The sequence below is a fragment of the Leptonychotes weddellii genome, chromosome 2 (assembly GCF_054177405.1).
Source record: "Leptonychotes weddellii isolate Sample4059 chromosome 2, ASM5417740v2, whole genome shotgun sequence".
NCBI classification, from domain to species: domain Eukaryota; kingdom Metazoa; phylum Chordata; class Mammalia; order Carnivora; family Phocidae; genus Leptonychotes; species Leptonychotes weddellii.
In genome coordinates this window covers 29,720,845-29,738,520 of record NC_138370.1, presented here as the reverse complement: position 1 = coordinate 29,738,520, position 17,676 = coordinate 29,720,845, and the positions used below count along the sequence as shown (strand labels likewise).

General features: G+C 39.2%; 1 long non-coding RNA gene across 1 annotated transcript; it reads right to left on the bottom strand.

Annotated features, from left to right (window-relative positions):
- Positions 1-203: 203 nt before the first annotated feature.
- On the bottom strand, positions 204-17,650 carry LOC145717948 (uncharacterized). The gene is made up of 3 exons (XR_014141480.1): positions 17,330-17,650; positions 7,086-7,183; positions 204-3,961 (listed from the first exon to the last, which is right to left on the bottom strand). It is a non-coding gene; the product is annotated as an uncharacterized LOC145717948 (long non-coding RNA).
- Between the last annotated feature and the right edge of the window lie 26 nt (positions 17,651-17,676).

Genomic DNA, 17,676 nt, shown 5'->3' with positions numbered 1-17,676 from the left:
GGTGTTATGCACAAACAATGAATCATGGGGGCGCCTGGGTGGCTCAGTTGGTTAAGCGACTGCCTTCGGCTCAGGTCATGATCCTGGAGTCCCTGGATCGAGTCCCGTATCGGGCTCCCTGCTCGGCGGGGAGTCTGCTTCTCCCTCTGACCCTCCCCCCTCTCATGTGCTCTCTCTCTCTCATTCTCTCTCTCTCAAATAAATAAATAAAATCTTTAAAAAAAAAAAAACAATGAATCATGGAACACTACATCAAAAACTAATGATGTAACGTATGGTGATTAACATAACAATAAAAAAATTTTTTTAAATAGAAAAAAAAAATCTGTCCGCACAGGCAGAGAAAGATGTGATCTCTTCTTTCCCATACCCCTCAGTCCCTGCCAAATACTCCATGCGAGTGATTATGTACCCTCCTCCACAAGAAGGGTTCATGGCTTTAACCAAATTCTTAGGGGATTAGAGACCCAAAAAGAGTTAAGACCACTATTCTAGAGGCAATGGAAAGAAAAAATAAGCATTTACTAGAATACGTTCGCTCCTTTATTGAATTTCATAATTTCCCTATTACTACAAAGAATGCATCTGAGTCATTTTATTACAGACCATCTACCCTGTTTTTCATTAGTGATCACTAGCTTTGATGTCCACCTTTCAAAGACACTCAAAGGTCTAACTACTCTTACAAATGCCTGGAAAAGTACCATTTGCCACAAATCAAGAAGCATAGTAATATACAGCAGACATAACACACATATATAGATCTCTAGACTTCTGGTCAAATGACTTGGGTTTGTGCCCCAGCTTGAACCCCTACAAACTATGTGACACTGAGCAAGTCAAGGAACTTTCCTGAACCTTAATATTCTTATGCATAAAATGAGGATCACAGACACTGCTCAACAATTAGGTTGTTATAACAATATGATGAGATGAAGGTTATAAAAATGTTTTATAAGATGAAAACTATACAAACATAAGGAACTACAGCTGACCCTTGAACAAGACAGGATTTAGGGGCACTGACATCCCATGCAGTCAAAAACCCACATATAATTTTTGACTCCCCAGAAACTTAACTACTAACAGCCCACTATTGACCAGAAGCCTTACCAATAACATAAGTGGTCAATTAACACGTATTTTACACATCATATGTATTGTATACTATACTCTCACAATAAAGTAAGCCAAAGATAATGTTGTCAAGGAAATCATAAAGGGGTGCGTGGGTGGCTCAGTCAGTTAAAAGTCGGACTCTTGATTTCGGCTTAGGTCATGATCTCAGGGTTGTGAGACTGAGCCCCAAGTCAGACTCTGTGCTGGGCATGGAGCCTGCTTAAGATTCTCTCTCCCTCTGCCCCTCCCCTCCTCTCTCTCTCTCTAAAAACAAAAAAAAAAGAGGTGCGCCCGGGTGGCTCAGTTGGTTATGAGTCCAATTCTGGATTTCGGCTCAGGTCATGATCTCAGCGTTGTGAGATCGGGCCTCACAGTGGGCTCCATACTGGGCATGGAACCTGCTTAAGATTATCTCTCTCCTTCTTCTTCTGCCCCTCTCCCTACCCCAGGCTAGCACTCTCTCTCTCTCTCTCTCTCTCTTGCTCTCTCAAAAAAAAAAAAAGAAAATCATAAGGAAGAGAAAATTCATCTACAGTACCATACATAAGCTTATTGAAAAGAATCCACATATAAGTTACCCCGTTGGTTCAAACCCACGTTGTTCAAAGGTCAACTGTATTATTTTGACATAATTTTAATTAATTTACATCTCCTACAGAATGGAAGAGAAGAAAATGTTTAGACCTGTTAGATTTTTTTTACATATTGACATCATTACATTAGAGTCAAGCAAGATCCTTCTAGAGTTTTGTGAGAATTAAATAAATAATATACCTAAAAGTACCTAATACAGTGCCTAGAACATAGAAAATGTTCAATAAATGCTAATATCCATCAAATACAGCAGAAGGCTTCAGAAAGTCTAACGATATCTGTTGCACTGCCTGAAACTCTGCTAGGGGGACTCGAACCCTTTGGATTAACATCCTCTTCTAGACTAAAAGTCTTACTCAAACTTGAGGATGCACAAAACTCATCTAGAAAGCTTGTTAAAACACAAACTGCTATGACACCTCCCAAAATTCTGGTTCATTTTAGGGTGAGTCTGGTGAATTTGCATTTGACAAACTCTCGGGGGCTACTGAGAGGTTCCAGGACTATGCTTTGAGCAGCACTTCCTTAGACAGAAATACTTTACATCCCCTCATTCACACCTCATTGTAGATGGGCTTTTTTTTCTAGATCTCTCACTAAAGATACTGGAAGTTTTGCTATATAAGAAAAGGGAAAGGGGGGGTGCCTGGGTGGCACAGTCAGTTAAGCATCTGACTCTTGGTTTCGGCTCTGGTTGTGATCTCAGAGTCATGAGATCGAGCCCCTCATGGGGCTCCATGCTCAGTGGGGAGTCTGCTTGAGATTCTCTCTCCTTCTCCCTCTGCCCCCTCACACTTGTGCGCTCTCTCTCTTTCTCTCTCAAATAAATAAATAAATCTTTTTTAAAAAGAAAGAAAGAAAAGGGAAAAGGGAGAGACAGGCCACAGGAAATTGGGTGACTCAGCATGGTTAAAAACTTGGCTTTTCAAAAAGGCAGTCAAAGAACACAGATTACCAAAGTGGGATCAGGTGAAAACATGTGGAGAAGGGATTAAAAGGGAGAGGTGAGAGACTACTCTTGTGTCCTAAATATCTGTGTCCCTCCCCTCTCCCCACTCTCAACCCCTGAAGAAAAATTCCTATGTAGAAGCCTCACAGCCAGTGTGGCTATTTTTGGAAATGGAGCTACTAAGGAAGTAATTATGGTTAAATAAGGTCATAAGGGTGAGGTCCTGAACTGACAGGATTGGTGTCCCTATTAGAAGAGACACCAGAGAGCTTGCTCTTTCCCCCACCCCCCACCCCAACATACCAAGGAGGCCATGGGAGCACAGCATGAGAAGATGGCCACCTGCAATTCAAGGCGAGAGCCCTCTCCAGACACCAGCTGAGCTGGCCCCTTGATCTTGGACTTCTGGTCTCCAGAACTGTGAGAAAATAAACTTCCTTTTTTTTTTTTTTTTTTTTTTTAAAAGTCTGTGGTATTTTGTTACGGCAGCACTAGCAGACTGATGTAACTATTAAAGACTTTTTTACCCCTGCTCAGTTGTTCCTTGGGCTGATCACAACTAAAAAGTTTTCTCCTGAAACGCAACTTTCTTTGGCTTTAATTTAAATTTATTTTCCCTTGCTCTAATGTCAATGGAAACCAAAAATAGTATGACTTTTTCCACATTCTCACCTTTTTATAAATCCACTAAACAACACCTAACTAAATAGACTATTTAAATATACTATTTAAAATATACTATCTTTAGGGGCGCCTGGGTGGCTCAGTCACTAAGCGTCTGCCTTCAGCTCAGGTCATGATCCCAGGGTCCTGGGATAGAGCCCCGCATCGGGCTCCCTGCTCTGCAGGAAGCCTGCTTCTCCCTCTCTCACTCCCCCTGCTTGTGTTCCTGCTCTCACTATCTCTCTGTCAAATAAATAAATAAAATCTTTAAAAAATATATAGATATACTATCTTTAAAAACATACTATTTTGGGGGCACCTGGGTGGCTCAGTTGGTTGAGCGACTGCCTTCGGCTCAGGTCATGATCTCAGGGTCCTGGGACCGAGTCCTGCATCGGGCTCCCTGCTCAGCAGGGAGTCTGCTTCTCCCTCTGACCTCTGACCCTCCTCCCTCTGATGTGCTCTCTCTATCATTGTCTCTCTCTCAATAAATAAATAAAATTCCTTAAAAAAAACTATTTAAAAAAAAACATACTATTTTTTAAGCCAAAAAGCCAAAATAAATTAAATTTCTTACTTGTTCCTTTCCAAGTGAATAATATGCTCTTTTCCTTCAGCCTGAATGATATAAGACACCTAAATGCACAGAGAAAAAAAAAGAAAACAATAAAACACCATCTTATATATTACTTTTCAACAGGTATTTATAAGACACTGGAAATTCCATCCTGAATTAAAATAATTTGGCACCGACTGAAATTGTTTTACAGAACCTTATAACTGTTCTTAAATAATAAAAAGATACTCTGATCATCCCTACCTTCCTTTAATAACCTATTGTGGGAAATCACCTGCACGTCCATCTAAACTCTCTTTAAGGGGCGCCTGGGTGGCTCAGTCGTTAAGTGTCTGCCTTCGGCTCAGGTCATGATCCCAGAGTCCTAGGATCAAGCCCCGCATCCGGCTCCCTGCTCGGCGGGAAGCCTGCTTCTCCCTCTCCCACTCCCCCTACTTGTGTTCCCTCTCTCACTGTGTCTCTCTCTGTCAAATAAATAAATAAAATCTTTAAAACAAAAAAATAAATAAATAAATAAAAATAAACTCTCTTTAAATTCATTTATAATTCATCTGTAACTTCAGGAATTATTTCTATTAAGTCTGGCCATGTATTACCTACAGTGTAAAGTAGTTCTTCCTTTTGTTTAACTGAAATGACTTTCTTAGTTTCAAGAGATTATCTCTAGTTCTAGTTACCCAAAAGTTGAAACTCATACACTCATGATTTTATATTGTCACACAGTTTACCACATTTCATCACTTCTGAAACACACTTTTTTCCCCTCAAATGAACACCTCTGAAATCAGGATGCATCAAAGGCACAGCAGTCGACTGTAGGACTGGTAGGACTGGTAGGACTCTTTCTTTCCTAATTAGTGGTCTATTAAACAATAGTGTGCCTTACAATTGACAGCATCTGAGTCAATGAACTGAGATAAGGTAACCTGCACTTACACATCCTCAAGTTCATGGGACCCTCTTCTCTACCTCAGATAACTTCCCCAGCAACTCACCATCAAAAAAAAAAAAAAAAGTGCTTAATGGGATCGCTAGAACCATGAGATTCCACTTTGCCTTAACTCTTTAACCAGAGAGAAAAGTCACAGAGAGACTCAACAAATAATATTATCAGAAGTGTCCTCTTATTTTCCTTACTGTTTCTGGACTCTAACATTTTGCCAAGAAATAGCATGATCCCCTCTTCTAGGGCTCATCAATAGCCCATTTCTAGGGCCTAGACCAAGTTACAGCCCCTGGCACTCTACTTCCTCAACGTGAGGAACCTGTGATCTACCTCGATCTCAACTTAGGCATCAAAAATGCCAAGCTTCTAAGTACAAGCTTCCAGCGACAAAAAAAAATAAGACAATGGAGATGAAAAGTACAGCATAGAAAATATAGTCAGTAAGACGGTAATAACACTGTTTGGTGACAGATGGTGAATTCACTTATCATGGTGAGCACTGAGTCATGTACAGAATTGTTGAGTCATTAAATTGTACACCTGACACTAATATAACACTGTATGTTAATTATACTTCAATAAGAAAAGAATCAAAACTAAAAATAAAACAAAATAAAGTAAGAAACAACAACAACAAAAATTCCAAGCTCCTTCCATCATCACAGTTTGGGCGTGTGCTGTTCTATCATTTCTGCTCTTGGCCTTTATGATATAAAAACACCACTGTCCTATCATCTGAGAAAAATTCTGAAAAGTCTGAGAATTGTTTCATGATACTATATTGCTTCCCCAAATATCTGCCTGGATTGCTCATTCCCCTGCTTCTGGTCTTTACTCAAGGGTTGACTTCTCAGGAAGGCTTTCCCAGGCTGCCCTATTAAAAAATACAAACCCTCTTACCCCACCCCTACCCTCACTTCCAGCACTCGCTATCCACCTTCCTGGTATAATTTTCTCAAGAGCACATATTACCACCTTAAGTAATCTATACTATTAGTCTATATTATTTCTTTGTTTACTGTCTCCTCCCCCCCATCCTGCTAGAATGGAGGCTCCATAAGAACATGAATTTTGTCTGTTTTGTTCACTGCTGTATCTCCAGTGACCAAACAGTGCTTCTACTTCTCCAAATATTTATCAGGGCATATGAATGACATTTATTATGATCACAAGTGCCTATGTGTGCAGTACTGATGCAGAAATCAGAGACACAATGAAGTGGAAAGCATAGTCCCTGTGCTAAATGAAGAAACAGAGAAAAATAATGAAGCAAGTACACAATTAATTCTATCCTAAGGCAAAACATAAACAAATGGTAGAACGTCCAGTTCAAAACAAAACAAAGGAAGAATTATAAATTGTAGGGCCATTTATTCCTTACTTAATAGAGAAGAACTACAGTTGAATGACCTATCCAACTAGAGGTAGTACTCACAGGGCAGGCTAAAACTAAAAGCTCCTGACTCTAAACTCCAGTGTTCTATTTACAAGGCCCAGTCCCTGCACAATGTACAAGGTGCCTTCTACTTATGAATACACCAGCGATTCAGACATAATAAGCTAAACTCTATCCTTCATTATCTGCCACTGTTAAATTATAATAAAGTAAGATTATACTTCAGTAAAGCTGAAGAGTTTGCAAAATCAATTGAATTCCAAACTTATTATTTCTGAACTTTACAGTAGGAGAAAATAGTATAAAAGATAATTTTTGTGCATTGGTTACCCCGTTAACAGCATAATGTTTCTTCTGATATGGAGATAAAACTCACTTTTGAGTAAACATCCCATATATGAAATATATACATGTAACATACTACTATTCTCCAGAATCTGTGAAGATACAGTATGAAGTATTCTACCTATCACAAACTAAGAGAGAGATTAATTCTTATTATTATGAAAAGAACACTGTAACCATCACCAGTGAGAAAAGCATTAGAAATCTATATAATCAGCATCCTACCCTGGTCATAGAATTTTATTTAATTATTTCATTCTGTTATGTTTCAAGTTGGCCATTTGTCTTTAAAAAAAAAAAAAAAGCTACTAAGGATCAATATATTACTTTTACTAGAGTAACAACCAATGGATATCAGTGCCATATGTATGGTGGTATACTATTTACTGGCCAACACTACTCACTGAACCAATCCCTGCTAAAAGTAACACACTTGTCTTTTAAAAAAAAAAAAGTAAAATTTAAATACATATATACTTCTCAAGAGATAACTTGCCTGTTTTGAATAGGGCCTAGGGGCTTCTCTTCGTTCTCTAGTTAATCTCCAAGGAGTTATAATTTCATAAGAAGAGAGATGTGAGGTCTGTTGAAAACCTACAGAAAAAGGAATCATAAATATTATATAATATTTATGTGAACAAGTGAACATGCAAAACTAAATAGTACCAAAACGTAATGGAAATCAAAAGCTGAATGTTCAAGTCACAGAAAAATCACGTGACATTCACATATATGTGTGTAATTATATATACATAATCTTACACAAAAACTAGCAATATACTTGGTAAGTATGAAGGGGAAAAATATATTTCCTTAAAAACAATGTAAGTCTTCACAGTGTATACACAGCAGTCATTTTCAAACAATTTTTTGCTATAAACCTTATCAACCCTTTTTCTTAAAAGAAATCTGAAGGTATACACACAAGGAAAAAAAAAAAAAAGAAGTGCTTTGGTGGGGAAGTGGAGGCAAGGCATCTGGAGCCTAGCACCATTCACTCATCTCCCATTTTTCACCCTGACCCAACATGAATGATATCCCCTGATATGGTATTGGAATACTTATGAAACAGACAAGGACAATTAGAGGGAAAAGTTAGTTTCAATGCCTGATCGGTTAACTCTAATAAATACACACTTAACAATGTAGCAGTTATCTCAAATTATATTACTGCCATCAATGTGTCCTAAAAACAAAAACTCACTTCTGATAAAATCTATTAACAGTGAAGAACCCAATCATGCAGACTTACTCCCAATTCCAATCCTGTTCAGTTTACTGCACAGTGGAATCATATCTAAGTGGAGCTTGGGTTCCAAAGTCATCACTAGAGCAAAAATTAAGTATAATCAAAACTGCCCAAGGAAATCCCTTAGGAAGACACCCCTTATTGGAGTCTGATACAAAGTCTCTCAATACACCCAACACACTATCTACTTCCAGCATCATTGCTCAGGGCATGTCAATTTTTTCAGTGAACTTGATGAAGTAGATGGTCACCACCAAAGGACCGTGGATGAAAAGTCCATATCTCTATATGTCTGTATATATCTAAACCACATTCAGTATGAGGAGGCTTAAGGCTAGCATACACAGAAAGACTGAGGGAAGAACAGACATTTTTCATTCAGTGGATCTATTCCATTGTGATAACTCCTTCAAACAAGTTTAGTACATTTACTTATGATATTTACATGTTTACTTATGACACTTTATAGTCTCATATATGTGATATAATATTTCATAAATGCTATATTGCAGAGTTGATTAAAGTGAAAAGTAAGTCTCTCCCTTCATCCCACTCCCTTTAGGTAACTACTTTAAAAAATAATTATTTTATTATAGAAAATTTTAAACATACATAACAGCAGAGTGAATAATGAACTCACATGTACCCATTACCCAACTTCAATATAATTTCATATGTATCTCCTCCCTCAAACATACACTATTTTTTTTTAAGATTTTATTTATTTATTTGAGAGAGAGAGAATGAGAGAGAGCACATGAGAGAGGGGAGGGTCAGAGGGAGAAGCAGACTCCCCGCCGAGCAGGGAGCCCGATGCGGGACTCGATCCAGGGACCCCAGGATCATGACCTGAGCCGAAGGCAGTCGCTTAACCAACTGAGCCACCCAGGCGCCCAAACATACACTATTTTGATACAAATCCTAGACATCATATAATTTTGTTCCTGAATATCCTGAATGAATCTCTAAGACCATAAGGACTTTAAAAAAGAAACCTTATCCACAATATGGTTATTACACATAAAAAAATTAACAATAATTTTTCAGGATCATCAAAATTTCCCTGATTGTTTCAGAATTTTTTTTTTCCATTGATTTGTTGAATTAGGATCCAAACAGGTCCATACATTTATAAGGCTCTTTAACTTATGGAAGTTCTTTCTTCCCCCCACCCTCTTTTGGGCATTTATTTGTGAAAGAAATTCCACTTAATGAAATTATTTCATACATTGATCCACTGAATGAAAAATGTGTCTGTTCTTCCCTCAGTCTTTCTGTTTGTGTATTCTAGTCTTAAGCCTTCTCATACTGAATGTGTTTAGATATATACAGACATACAGAGATATGGAGCATTAAGATAAGGACTTGCAACTTATTTCCTGCACCCCTCAATGTCTGTATTGTTTGAATTTGTTTTTACAATGAGTAATTCGTAATCCCTGTATTACTTTTGAAATTATAAGGGGGAAAAGAGTATTTGTTCAATAAAAAGGCATAATCTATTTAAAGTACTGATTATCTAGCATCTCCCAAAGCTCCTGCCTTTTCATCAGCCTTACTAACCTCACACCTACAAGGCTCCATTCTTTCTTACCTGGTCTCCCTACTCCCACTCTCCTCCTCTGGAACCAACCTGGGTGCTCATTCACTCATTAAGTTTTATGCCCCTCAGATTTCTCAAATACAGATTAAAATGAAACATTTACAGCTAACTTTCTCCGATATCACTGTATATAAAAATGTCTATAATCTTATCTAGTTTGGGACTTTAAAAGATACAACAGGAAAATAAATTGTATCCTATCCAATACAATACATATCATACTAACAGTTTTCAAACTCTTTACCCACCTTTAAACCCCTTATGTCTTTATAATATGGCATATAATGCTGTGTAAAGATGGCTTCAAGTCATTACATAAAAACACCAGAAATGGACTCCAATACTCACAGTAAAGTGACCATGGGCTAATCCAAAGCATATTTATGACCTACTATAATAAAATATCATTCAGATATTTGGAGTTGTTAATTGGGAAACCATGTCAAAAGAAATCCATGACCCATAGATGCAGGCTTCACTAGATAGAAATATCCTTAATCCTGTATTAACTGAGGTACAGGACTACTTCCTCACCCAGAATAAATCTTTCAATGACCTTTGTTGTTTTCAAATTCCTAAAAATACAAGTTTCAGTATTACCCTAATTTCACTCTGGATGATGATAATCTGTTCAACCACTAGGACAGGCACCTGAAAAATGAGGTTATGGAACTAGACTCTTGGGCTCTCTGGGCAATAGAAATTGATAAGAAGCCAAACAGGAATTTTCTTTTTCTTTTTTTTTTTTAAGATTTTATTTATTTATTTGACAGAGAGAGACAGCGAGAGAGGGAACACAAGCAGGGGGAGTGGGAGAGGAAGAAGCAGGCTCCCCAAGGAGCAGGGAGCCCGACGAGGGGCTTGATCCCAGGACCCTGGGATCATGACCTGAGCCGAAGGCAGACACCCAACGACTGAGCCACCCAGGTGCCCCCAAACAGGAATTTTCAAGCAAGGCTTTTATCAGGGGCTTCTGAGGGAGCAAAAGGCAGACTGCACAAAGCAAAGTGTCCTTGGGCTGGCTCCCTGAACAATGGCCAGGCAAAGTTTTTAGAGCAGCTGAGGTGGGAAAGCAGTGACAACTAAGCATGTAGGGGTGGGGAAATACAGGAAATTGGGCCCACAGACACAGTTGACAAACCATGCTTCATATACAGTATGTTTCATTTGCATGTTAAGTTTCCACCTCTGGGCATAATTTTTAGCATTATATTGAGGAGAAAAGCCGGCGAAAAGTCAGAGCTGGGGTCCATTTGGCTCTGACTGGTCTGGTCTGGTTTTTGTAGGAGCACACCTGGTGTAAATTGGGTCCTGGAGCTTGTTTCCAGCTTGTGGCTTCTGACTTCCTGTTCACATACAGCCACCTACAAGCTGACTAGAGAAATGGGTTATTGCCATTGGTGCTGTGCGGGGGCCCGATTTTTCTCCAAGTGGCTGTTCTGTCTCAGTGGTGCAAATAGTTGGCAGGAATAAAATTCTTTTAGCAGGTAAGAGATTAGACACTCTGTGTGACAAAAAGTAAATCACTGTATACATTTATTTGCAACTTCCTGTGACTTGAGAATTATTTCACACTAAAAAGTTTTTTAAGTAAATCATTACAGGCAAGGATATATATGCTAACAGGTTCAGGGAACTGTTAACACTAGAAGCTAAACAATAAAGAAAACTCAAGTTTTTTCATTACAACTCAGAAGAAACATCACAAAGAAAAAGAAACGTCTCAGAAAAGAGAACTACAATTGGGCAGGCAGATATTTAAAGAGCTTTCAATTTGAAACAGGTTAAATGACTTTATTTTTTTTTGTCAGGTCTGAAACTATGGATCTTTCTGTGAGACTGTTAACAAAGAGTAACAATCTAATATAGGAAAACAAGATACAACATTCTTTCTGTCCTTCTCATTTTAAAGCATAATTTTTGTTAGAAAAAAACACCACCACAATTAATCATTTGTTTTTAATAAGACTTTCAAAATTATAGCACCCAAAAATAACTTCTGTATGTATAGCTGTTATTCCAATACTGACTTCTTGGTTTTAAAATCCAAGGATCTTTCTGAGTGCCATAAGGAGCTCCAAAACATCATAAGAAATGTACATATTTTTTCCCAAATTCCTTTTTTTATTTTTTAATCCCAAATAGTAGCAACTTTCTCACAAGAACCAAAATAACATGTTTCCCATGTTACTATAAAGGAAGTGCATGCACATTATTTGTATAAAGCTTCAGCCTCGGCACTGCTGACAGAAAATTCTTTGCTGTGGGGGGCTACCTTGTGCAATGTAGGATGTTTAGTAGCATTCATGGCCTCTACCCACTAGATGCCAGAAGAACCATCAGTGTTGGTTCTTCTGCCCCAGAATGCCTTCTAGGGGCAAAACTACCTCCAGCTGAAAACCACTATAAGGATATAGTTCACAACAAAATTAAAAATCTTAATACAATCAACTAGCAGAGGATACAAATTTGTTATTTTTGAATTTGACAGAATAAGCACACCGTCAAAAATCACATTACTAGGAAACATGGGCTGGAGATAAAAATAAGAGCTGAAACATGAAACTTAAAGAGTCTTCAACTTAGTGAAAGAAAGGGAAGGGTGTTAGTTGCACTTCTTTATTCCTCTAACTCCTTAGATCTTTTTATGAACTGTGTTTTGAAGGAAGTCTATGTTTCATAATAGTAACTGTAGTACAGGGAAACAAGTTAAAAGAATTCTACTTAATTGCAAAGCAAACCAATGTGAACAAAAGTCATGGGCTTTTCTCCTTTCCTTCCTGCCTATTATGTAAACAGCCACCTTTAAATACTTTCACTATAGAAGATAAACCTGAGTTCCACATAGAGCATGAATAAAATAATTTTGTTGCCCGAATTATTTCAAAAGAGAAATTATTGTAATTAAATCTATAAAACCCTGTTCCTTTGGGCCACGTATTTCCATTCCATTCACAAGGTCAACCCCAAATAAGTATATATCATATATTAATAACTATATTCAAAAATATTTATAATCTCAATTGCTATGTCTTACCTTCTTACATTTTTTGAGTGTTATAATTTTTTTTTTTACATTTACCCATCTTCACATTTAAAAAGAAACAGAGCTTTTGCTGTTGTTTGTTTTTAAGTGCCCCTATGGGAAAACCCCACCAACCACTTCTAAGACTTAATGCCCTCGAGAACTTAAGTTCCTCTAGCAAGGAATTTCAGTTTCTTGAAACAAAGGACAATACCTTATAAGGACAATATAATTTATGGATCATGTGTTTCCTGCTCTGGTACAGTAAGTATTCGATGACTACGTGTTGAGTAAATGACTTATCTTTATGGCCATTCATAATAGATCTCCTAACTGTTAATCATCATGTACAACCTGAATTAAGCTTTATTTTCATCACTAATATCTTTTATGTCAATTCTCCAGAAATCCATGTGGTCCACACATTTGTCATTTTAACGTCAATGCTCTATTTCATTGTATGGCTCTGCTATAGGCTGCTTAGCCACCCCTCTCGGATAGCTGGGATCCGAGTTTCTACTCACAAAGGTTTCTAATGTATCAGTGAAGCCAATGGAGCAGCTCTCCAGGGGTCTACTTGCATAAGGGTTCTCCGGAGCTACTAAAAAAGGAAGGGGGAAAAACCTCCTAAAATGAATTAAACCATGAAAAATCTCATTAAAAGAAAAATGTGTCAATGGGAAAAAGGCACTTCCCATATACTGTCCTACAGTATAACAAATGTCTGGCAGTGGCATCATGTTTACTTCTTATAAACTAAGATATTCGAATTCTTATGTTAAGATAAACATAAACAAATACAAAAACATACTGCATACTTAAAAACTGACCAAATTAAGCGAACTTCTCAGGTTTCCTAACTCATTCTTAAAAGGTCTGATTCAAGCAGTATCTCACACATGATCACTTCAGAAAAATGATTTGACTAAAATAACAATGTCACAAAATGAGAAATAAACTAGAATAATCTCTCAATATGCAAAAAAGATTGTACAATTCAAAGTGATACCAGGAGGACTAGATCTACTTTTGAGGCAGTCCTAGAGCACTGACTCAAAGGACAGCATAACTCCAAGACTCTGAGATATACTACATATCAAAAGGAAAAAAATAACAGGAGGCTATCTATGTCATTATATCTGAGGTTGTGCATATTCCAATAAATTTCACCTTCGGAGAAATTCTATAATAAACCAGGATTTTTAACAAAAACAAATATAAAGTCAACTTTGGTGAGATAAAATTTAAAATGCTTTTTGAAAATTGTCTGGAACCCAGCAACTTGTTTTGTATATATTTCAATTATAAATGTTTTCTTTTTTACTTAAAAGTTGGAAAGCAGGGGCGCCTGGGTGGCTCAGTCGTTAAGTGTCTGCCTTCGGCTCAGGTCATGATCCCAGGGTCCTGGGATCGAGCCCCGCATCGGGCTCCCTGCTCGGCGGGAAGCCTGCTTCTCCCTCTCCCACTCCCCCTGCTTGTGTTCCCTCTCTCACTGTGTCTCTCTCTGTCAAATAAATAAAATCTTAAAAAAAAAAAAAAAAAGCTGGAAAGCAAAACTACCTTTAAATTTAAAAGACTGCTTTCTCCTTTACAGCAAAAACACAAAGATATCAAATTCAAATAATTTGCTGGCACCCAAAACAAAATTAGAATGGACTTAAGTTCTTACTAAGTAGTTTGTTTTATAGTGATTCACCATGAGTAAGCTTTAAAACTCAATGTTTTTAGAATGCTAGTCTTTAAAAAAGAAAAAAAAATTCTAGGTCTGCATCATAATTACTACCTTAAAAAAGAAAATTGGAAAAGGTTTCATACCCAATTCCTTTGTTATTTTTTCACAATGATATAAAGTTACCTTTGTCAGCCTCTGGGTTTTTTTTGTTTTGTTTTTTTTTTAAGTTTACTGTAAGTGTCAGCCCTTTGGAATTTATACTGCATTTCCTCATTGACAGAACGTTATAAATGGTAGTGAAGATCCTACCAAAACCTATTCAACTTCTAGTGTAACTAATGTGTGGGTGGTACTTACTGAGTCCTCAAATTCCTCCTCATTAACAGAAAATGTTTCACTGCATGTTTTAAACATCCTGTATTGCAAAAATTTAGTCAGCTGATTTTGGAGGAACATTCCCCTAGAGAAACATGAGTTGACTCACTGCTCACTATTATAAAAGCCTCTCAACTGGTCTCTCCCAGCCTCCAGTCTCTCCCTCCTGTATTGTCCTCCACTGCTTTGCCAGTTATCTTAATCGTAAATCTAGTTATGTCATACCGTATTTGAAAAACCTTGTTGCCCAAAGAACTTCCTACAGGGTAAAGTCCAAACCCCTTAGCATAGAAGGTGCTCCCCAACAGTATTTCTTCCTTGCCTCCCTTTCATGTAGACCACCTGCAGACATTCTCTTCATTCCCTAACAAGTCATGTTCTTTTATCCCTCCACACTCTTGCAAAAACTCTGTTTTCTTAGAACTCACTCATATCCTTTGACTTGAACATTCCCTGATGTAGATGAGTTCAAGTAACACTTAATACTATAAACTTCCCCCAAGGTTTTATACATCTCCCAGAACGTATAAAACCTTCGGAGAAATTCTATAATGCACATTTGGTCACCCTATGCCCCTCCATAAGCATTAAGCATGATGTTTTACAGGAACTCGATAAATGTTGACTAAATTTTGAAAGCATACCCACGCTTAAATGAAGGATTGGCCATAAATTGTTAAAGCCATGGTTAAAACCCATAAGGAGGGCGCCTGGGTGGCTCAGTCGGTTAAGTGGCTGAGAGAGAGAGAGAGAGAGAGAGCATGAGAGGGCGCCTGGGTGGCTCACTAGGTTAAGCGGCTGCCTTCGGCTCAGGTCATGATCCCAGAGTCCTGGGATCAAGCCCCGCATCGGGCTCCCTGCTCAGCGGGAAGCCTGCTTCTCCCTCTCCCACTCCCCCTGCTTGTGTTCCCTCTCTCACTGTCTCTCTCTGTCAAATAAATAAATAAAATCTTTAAAAAAAAAAAAAACCCATAAGGATATTCTAGGGCCGCGTGGGTGGCTCAGTCTGTTAAGCATCTGACTTCAGCGCAGGTCATCATCCCAGGGTCCTGGGATCCAGCCCTGACTGGGGCTCCCTGCTCTGCATGTAGTCTGCTTCTCCCTCTCTCTCTGCCCACACCCCTCGTGCTCTCTCATGCTCTCTCTCTCTCTCAAATAAATAAATACAATCTTAAAATTTAAAAAAAAAATCCTAAGGATCTTCCATTCACCTGTATGCAAGTATCCAATAATACATACATTAACATTAAAAATACAGTCTTATTTATATTTGCAAACACAGAGAATCATGGATTACTAAAACTCCAAATGTAGGGGCGCCTGGGTGGCTCATTCGTTAAGCGTCTGCCTTCAGCTCAGGTCATGATCCCAGGGTCCTGGGATCGAGCCCCGCATCGAGCCCCGCATCGAGCCCTGCATCAAGCCCCTCATCGGGCTCCCTGCTCGGCGGGAAGCCCGCTTCTCCCTCTCCCTCTACTGTGTTCCCTCTCTCGCTCTCTCTCTCTGTCAAATAAATAAATAAATAAATAAATAAATAAATAAATAAATAAATAAATAAAATCTTTAAAACTCCAAATGTATATTGTACTTCACCTTATAAATTGGTAAATGTTAACCGTCTATGAAAAGCACAGCAAAAACAGTGTTAACCAGAAAAGATATGGTGTCTTCCCATTCATTGAAGTTTCAATATTTAGAGCTTCAGAATTCCGACTACGAGCCAAATTTACTTAATTGCAAAAAAAAAAAAAAAAGATACAAAAAAATGTAATTAGTTTCCTGAAGGTCAGCAGTCCTACATGGAAATCTTCCATCATCACCTCTGAGCAACTCTCAAGGCAACCTTTAATAAAAACCCTCATTCTCCATCATACTTCACGGCTAATAAAGAAAATAAGAGCCATGCAAACAATAATTTAATGCAAAAGCCAAAATAAACGAAGCTGTTTCCAGAAAGAAGCTATAGAGTGTTAGCAATTTGTTTCCACTACGTTTGGGCATCTCCAGGATAAAAACCTTACATATTCAAGGAAGTTTCACAATTCAAAAGCAATCTCACATAAACGATTTAATTCTTACCATAATCCCGTGATTTAAACAGAGCAGGGATTATTTTTACGGATTTACGGTATTACGAACCCTGTAAAAATGCAGATAAAAAGACCGTTTGGCTATAGAAACATAGCACTTCGCTTCCAAAAGTAAGTACTCTTTTCTGTAACAACAAAATGGCCCAAGACAAATGAGCAACCCCCCTTTTTTCCATCACTAAATTTAGTTCGGTGCACATACTAGAGACTCCGCTATTAAAATGAACGTCAAAATTTCAAATTATGATAACCTGGAGCAAAAGTTCCACCTCCCGGTCTCTTTCCAAGTGACATTAACTCCACCAGCAAAACCAAGCTCCATTTCTCAAAGCAGTTTAAACAAGAACACACCCTCGGCGCCCACTCAGACTCCAAGGCTTTCAGCCGACTCCCTGAGGTCTGAGTCGGTCCCAGAGAAGTCCCAAGAGAGTCTGGAGAACCCAGTTTTGGGCGAGATGGGGGTGGGGCGCACTGCAAAAGGCTCTGCCAAGCCGGAGACGGAGTCAAAGGGACCGGGCAGGAGGACACTGCCAAGAAGGGTTTGGGGCGCCAGACCCCGAGCCTCGGGTCCGAGCACTCTCCACACACAGCTGGAGCGGCTCCGCCTCCCGACCCCAGTCCGGTCCCCAGCCAGGCCCCTCCGCTCCCAGGCACTATAGGGTAACTCGGAGCGTCCCAGCCCTAGGAAACAGAAATCTCAGAGGTCCCTGGGGGGCGAACACCCACCTGGCCGAGCCCCACCGAGAACTGGGCCCACCAAGCCAAACAACAGCAGCCACTGGAGCCGGAGGACCCCAAAGGGCGAGGCCGCGCCCGATCCCATCGCGGCAGATCCCGCAGGTTCCACTCAACACTCGGTCGCCTCCGCCTCCGCCTGCTCCATCATTTCCCAGCCCTGCCGGGGCCCCAGAGCTGGCCGGGATGCGCGCGCCCGAGACGAACACGCGCTCGGCACTGACGCAACTCGGCTCCTGTCCGAGCTCGCTCCCGACATCGCACTCCCTACGCTGACGTAGAGAAAAATCCAGTCGCCGGCGGGAGAAGGGGATTTCTGTCCCGGCCGCTAAAACCCT